This window comes from Oryza glaberrima, chromosome 11 (genome assembly GCF_000147395.1).
Source record: "Oryza glaberrima chromosome 11, OglaRS2, whole genome shotgun sequence".
Lineage (NCBI taxonomy): Eukaryota > Viridiplantae > Streptophyta > Magnoliopsida > Poales > Poaceae > Oryza > Oryza glaberrima.
The window spans coordinates 23,077,785-23,084,745 of record NC_068336.1 but is presented as its reverse complement, the minus strand read 5'-3'; positions in this window follow the sequence as shown (position 1 = coordinate 23,084,745).

Sequence of the window (6,961 nt, the reverse complement as noted above, 5' to 3'; positions counted from 1 at the left end):
TTTTGTTAATTTAGTTTTTAATGTCTCACGAAAAGCAGGGCGTTACACCAAGTGCAAAATGAAGCAAAGTATTTCAGAAATCACATACGGTACTTCAACTCCCAATTCTCATTCACGAGCCTTGGAGTGACCCTTGACCAAAAAGTCAGCACTGCAGCGGGTACTGGTGTGTATACATTTCATGTGCACGGTGCATTGTACCATCGTCTGGACAATTTGATTCCAGGTTCTCAAGGGCCTCGCCATATGCAACTTTATGATACAAAATATGCTAATGCACTAACCCATAGAGTTCGAAGGTCTCATGACCTTGATATCAACCTTGTTCGAGTCATTATAGGTATTTTAGCGTCGAACCCATATATATAGACCTTTAACAGAGTCGGATCCATGCCTAATCTATATGACTACTTGATTGAGTTCAACACCAATGTAACGCCTGCCAACGAAGATATAATGCACCCACTCCCTCGCAGGTTGCTGCTATCTGGTTCGAGGGGGATGATCCAATAAGAACTTTTGATAGACATGTCTTGGTACATGCCAAAGGTGATAAGCCCAGCTATATCAAAGCATACCATGGTTGTTATGATCCTTTGGCATATCCTTTATTTAACCCTAATGGGATGACTGGGTGGAACCTGAAAATGTCATACGAGGATCCCAACAAGAATCCTTGTGGAGTGGAAATGGATGAAACATGTGAGGCACCAAATTTTGTTAATGTACATATCAACGAAGAAAGCACTTTTGATGATCTTCCGGGTACGTACACTCATAACCTTTATCAAATAATTTTTAAAGTTTATGCCCTTATGCATTGTTTATGTATATTAATATGTAAGTTTGGACGCAGAGAACGAGGTTATTATCAATTATCTAGACAATGAAGATGGTAATGACGATAGTAGCAGATCTAGCAAAGGAAAAAAAGGAAAAGTTTATCACAGCGAGGGGGTACTATTGCTTCAGGCTGTAGGTTAGAAGGGGATTTCTAAACATCATTTTGTTCAGAGGATGACTTTTCCAGCAATGGGCCGTTGACATGTACGTCAAAATCGAGTCTATGAGACTCGATTGGTATCAAACCCTGTGAACCAAAAAAGATATGAGCTGAGTTATACCAAGTAAATGGTATAACATAGGAGATACAAAAATTTACGCTAAAAATTTTGGTACCTTTTATAGTACCTCTAGAGAGGACCGTAAAATTTATGTATATAAGAACTCTCATTCATTGTTTAGACCATAATCGGGATGGTTCTGAGCTAAGGGTGGGGGATGCAGAGGCACTGTTTTGTGCATTAGCGCTAATCTCGTCCAGACCACACTATCTGCAGGAACGGCTGTGATTTCTTCTTCCTCCTTCAGCCTTTTCTTTCCTCTCTTTTGCTCCCGACAACAAGCACAGAGGACCAAGATTGCTACTAGCTGCCCAGCTTCATTCCTTGGTTTTCTTGTTTTGTGCTCGATCTAGATCGGTGACAACCCTGCTGTCGATGAACGCTCTTAGGCGAGATGCCGGTATAGCTCTCGTCGTCGCCGGTCGGATAATGTCGCCTCGATGAATACTCTGTAACCTCGGCGGGCGCTCCCGCTCATGGCTTCAACCTTGGCGCTGCCCCGTGCAGTGCCTACCTCAATGAATGCCTGTTTCCGTCTTTGGCTCTGCTGGAGCACGGCCACTCCACCAAGTGCGCAAGAAGAGAGGAAAAGCTGTTGTTTTAATTAGAAAATTTTCAAAGGAATCACAGGCGTCCATTTCTTATTGGATGGCTCAGATATGGCCTAATGCCCAACTACCAATGCAGACCATCTGCATCCGCGGAGGACCATAAATGACGGCGTTTCATATATGGCTACTTAAGGCCCGCATGCAAAAATCGATTTTCGCAGTTAAAACTCTTAAGGGACCACATGTGAAAATGAGTCTATTTTTCCATGTGGACCTCCTAAGAGATCCATATACAAAAAATACTTCCACTCCTCAATAGATATTTTTCTTCTTCTCCTCTCTCTTTTCCCTCTCACCACTTCAAATTTTTTCACCTCCCCTCCTCTCTCTCTCTTTCTCTCCCCTCCTATAACCTCTTCCTCTCCTCTTCTCTATCTCACTTCCTCCCCTCGGCGAGCTGCCGGCGGCAGGTGGCATCGGACTTGGTGAGTGGGCCGCCGCCAACTACAGAAGCTGAAGGGCGGGAGTGGGTGGTGGGAGGCGGGTGGTGTGGCTGCCAATGGGAGGAGGAGCAGGGTGGGAGATGGGGCTCGGCGGCTCAGGGTCATCATATGCCAACAGGAGGGGTCCCACGGACCTACAACAGGTTAGATCCCAAACCATGCTATGCCAGGAAGCCCAGGGGTCCTCCCCGATATCACCCCAGCGAATCCACTTGTCCCTTGGCATCAAGGTTTCCCTGGCCTAGTTGGTTACTTAGCCAGGGGTGTCCTATTTCACCCATGTGGATGGGCAGCGGGCGGCAAGCTAGCTAGGGTTTCGGTTTTTCAATTTTTCAATTTTTTTTGGGAATTTTATTTTTACATGCGTCTCACATAAGCACCCATATACAAAAATTGGATTTTCGCATGCGTGTGCGCTAACCACATGGAAAATAGCTATTTTCACATACCTTTCCGGACAGACGGGCACCCCAACCGCATAAATAAATAGGGTTTGGCCACATAAAAAAATGCCTTTTTAAAGTAGTATCACTAGCTAATTCTGAATCTATATACCATCACCACCCAACTACCATACCGGACTCAGAAAAATAGTGAAATAAGACTTTACTTGTTTCTATACGCCGAACTTATTAGACAACATTAATTTTAAGCTAGCTCTGCAAACTGAGCATATCTCAGCTATAAATTAGATTCCTATGGTCGATTACGGTACCTCTACGCTGGTTAGATTTCCTGTGGTATAATCTAACTCTGTAGGTCTAAGTACTATACTTAACATGGATCCTTCTAAATTCATAATATACCTAATTACAATTAATTTAAGACTAACTATTCTTTTAGTAATAGACAACAAAGTGTGACTATTAAATTCATAATATACCGATCCAGTCACTCAAAGGTGCTTACAGTCCTAGTGTGTATATGAGTGGTTGTCTTGGTGTGTTAGGGAAAGAAAATACCATGGCACTGACTGATATATATATTTATAATGCGAGATACCGGATAGATGCAAAATTTACATAAACAATAACGCCCTTTGATGCCGAAAACGAGTTATAATTAAAGGACAAAACATCATATGCACGACTGTGTCGTGGATGTTACATATATCATTCCTAGGCATACAACAAATAATGAAGACAAAATAATACATCCTCTCACCCAAAATAAAGACACAATCAGTTATTTCGATGTTTCTTAATTAATACAAGTCCCACATGCATGCATGCCACTCGCTAGCGGTATGGTGATAGAATCGTGGATGCATAACTCCATTCACTAGAGTTCAAATACTGGTACTTTCAATAGGATTTTAGTGATATCAGGGATATATGTCATTTGTTTCCGTATCTTTGAGCATATGTTGTGGGGTGTATTTGCGAAGGTGTGACGGTACAGTGGCGTGTGTGTTTGTCCTGTAATCGAAAAAACTTATACATCCCCCTCTCAAAAATTCATTATTTGTCAATCCTCCATTCTCAATAACTCTATTCCCATTGGGTGCATGCATTTTATTTATTTGGGTGATCCTAACGAAAAGGTGATAATATTTTTTTTGTCTTTGCGTTAATAGTGGCCGGGTCTTATATTTTGAATGGAGGGAGTAAATCTATAAATCTACTCATCCATTTTAAAATATTAGTTTTGTTCCAAGCCAAATATTTTTATTTTTACCATCAATTTCTAGAAATCTTAACTATTTTGATAAATCCACAGGCCACATTATTAATTAATTTTACATGCACTGTTTTTAACTATTTTTTTTGGTAGTAGATAGTGAGCTGTCGACAATTTTTGAGGTCCAGAACTTTCAAAAATTTTAACCACAGGATTTATCATCAACGGTTACAGGGAAACAATCCACACAAGTATAAACCACGAATCTTAGTGTCTAAGCTGATTAAACGACCAGAAATTGGCTAACATGTAGAAGGAAAAAAATAACTTTCAAATTCAAAAGTAATATCATGCTCGTGAAAAAAAATTGCAAATCCTAATTTTATACGATATAACTACCATGTAACTATCATGTAATTATTATGTAAATAGGGTATAAGAGATATACAACTACTTTATAACTAGGGTATAAGTAATATGTAATAAAAAAAAAGTGCTATTACTAATAAAAAATGCCCCTAACTTTAGCCGTAACGTATGCCAAGTTCGATGGATATATCCCTGGTTCGATGCCTGCCTAGCCCACGTGAGATTTTTTTTTTCTGCCCACGTTTTTTTTTTCTTGCGGAGTTTTTTTTAGCAAAACTGTTTTTTTTTTCTTGCGGTTGGTATTTATCGGCGGGTGGCAGCCATGCATGATCCACGAAGGTCGGTCAGGGGACAAAGGGTAAAAGAATGTAGAACGACGACCAAATTAAGCTGTGTAGGATCTCGCATCCTGATCGCTTCGGTCGAACCGTTTCACTTACCATATCTTTTCTTTATATAAAGTTAATGTGTACTGAACACCTAAACTTAATATACAAACATAGTATTTATTAGCACTTCTAAAACCTATATGCAAACATGCCACATCAACCCATTAAACACACAAAGCTCAACATACAAGCATATAATAATTATATTTACAATTTATTTTATTTTAAAACTAAACATACACATACTAAATCATCATTCTCAAATCATTTTCATAATATTTCAATTCAAATCATTCTCCAAACCATAAGTTAATATAACCGTGATGAGAGTTGAATTGAGTCGTGTTCACTATTCATATCAATTAAACTTCTCGTATCATCATGTCTTGTATGGTTGCATCACCTTAATTAAATTCACTGCCCATTTGAAAAAAGAAATATGCTCCTCCTCTAAAACGTCTAGAATACATGCATTTCAATTCCCACAACATTCATGCACAGGCTTGATCAGTCGACAGTCCATGCACCTTAACAAACGGATCAAAGCGAAAGTCTCCCCATGCATGAGTAGCCAACAACTCCTTGGTTCAGTGATTTTTTATAGATAACTTCTTTTATTATTTTCACAAAATGAAAGAAAACAAATGTCTTTATTACTTTATCAAAGGAAATATTAAAATCTGGTACATATACCAAATTTCTAAACGGCTAATGATAAATTAACTACCAAACGAAAGTAATTGATCGAACACGGACACCATAATCAAGATGGTGTACTGAGGCCACAACTTGAAACAACTAACCTTAGGCTAGGAAACATGAGAAAAGTCTTGCGAACGCCCACTTGTTGTTAACAACAACAGGTTGAGCAGACATTTGAGGCCAGGTGTCATGAAGACGTTTGCAGGTGTCATCCTTGCAGTGGCAGATCAACCCTAGATTCTCGAGGGTATCACCATGGATGGCTGGCTTGTTCATCACCTTGATGTCACACCGAACGACGATGGAGTCATCGTTTTCGTTAGTGTACTTGTACAGCGGCATATCCACCGTCTTCTTCTTCCTTTGCATTGACAAACCGACTGATGCCGCAACTGCTAACATTGCAGCTCGCGCTCCTGAATGTGTGCCTAATAATCTTGCGATGATTGTATGGGTTTTTTGGCATCTCATCATCTGCATTATTGCAATGATGTAGCATGCTGAATTGGACCTCGGCGGTGACATCCTTTGATGATCTACCGACGAGATGAAGGTAGAAGGAGACCAAATCACCCTTACTGGAGTAGAAGATTATGCGCCAGGTGTGACCGGCTGCATTGAACTTGGTGGACATGAAACGCTTGCCATGGAGCAACTTTGCATATGAGTACCCCTTGACCTTGAGTAGGTGGCACCCCGTCGTTGCCGTCAAGGCGATGGTCGATGCAGAAGGAGGAGATGTTATAGTATTGGCTTTGATCAACATGATATTGTAAAAAAAAATGCCCGGTGACTAGAATGCTACAGCTAAATGGGTGAGAACTTGATAGTATTTATAGAGAAAATTGTGGGCAGTTGCGTGAATAGCGTGATTTGCATATTCACATGCGGTTGAGAGTTGAGTCCACATCTCTATGCATGCATGCACTTGTTAGTTATTAAAAGTTTGATCCGTTACATATATTTTAGATAGATCACGTGTCTTGTATTAGTGTCACGTAGATTTGCCGTTTAATTGTTCAAAGCTTTCAACAGCCATATGCCCTCAGAAATTGAGGGAGAACGTACATATTATTTTCAATACCTTTTTACAATGAAAAATTTTAAACAGTGATCTTAGGTAAGAGAATTAATGTCAAATATGTTAGTTTCTAAAATGGCGTTAAATATAGCAAGACAGAGGATACATTAGACACGTTGTCTTACATTTTTATTTTACAGATTACATCTTATTTTCACTAAATTAGGGCCAAACAGAAAATATACTATCATAGAATAAAGATATGTACATTAATTTTGTATTTTCTGTAGATCCTTAATCTCTACTATTATAAAAATTAAAGATGATTTCGCTAATACATCGGCTTTTAAGTTCGTTCGCTTTTAGAAATACATAAGGAGTCGTATAAGAAATTCTTTTAAAAAGCTCGCATACTAATTTGGGACGAGAGTCATACTCTTAATTGCTTAAGAATTCTTGTCAGATCATAAACAAAGCAACGTACAGAATATGACTATCATCCCAATAAGGATTCTGAATTAGATATCAATACTACCAAAATAAAAATCCCATATAATTTTAGACAAAAAAATCTACCAATAATGCGATTAAAATAGTCCTCACCCGTTGTAACGTACGGACAATTTTTCTAGTAATGTTAAATAAATAAAAGCATGTAGTTTATAATTTCGTAAGACTAGAA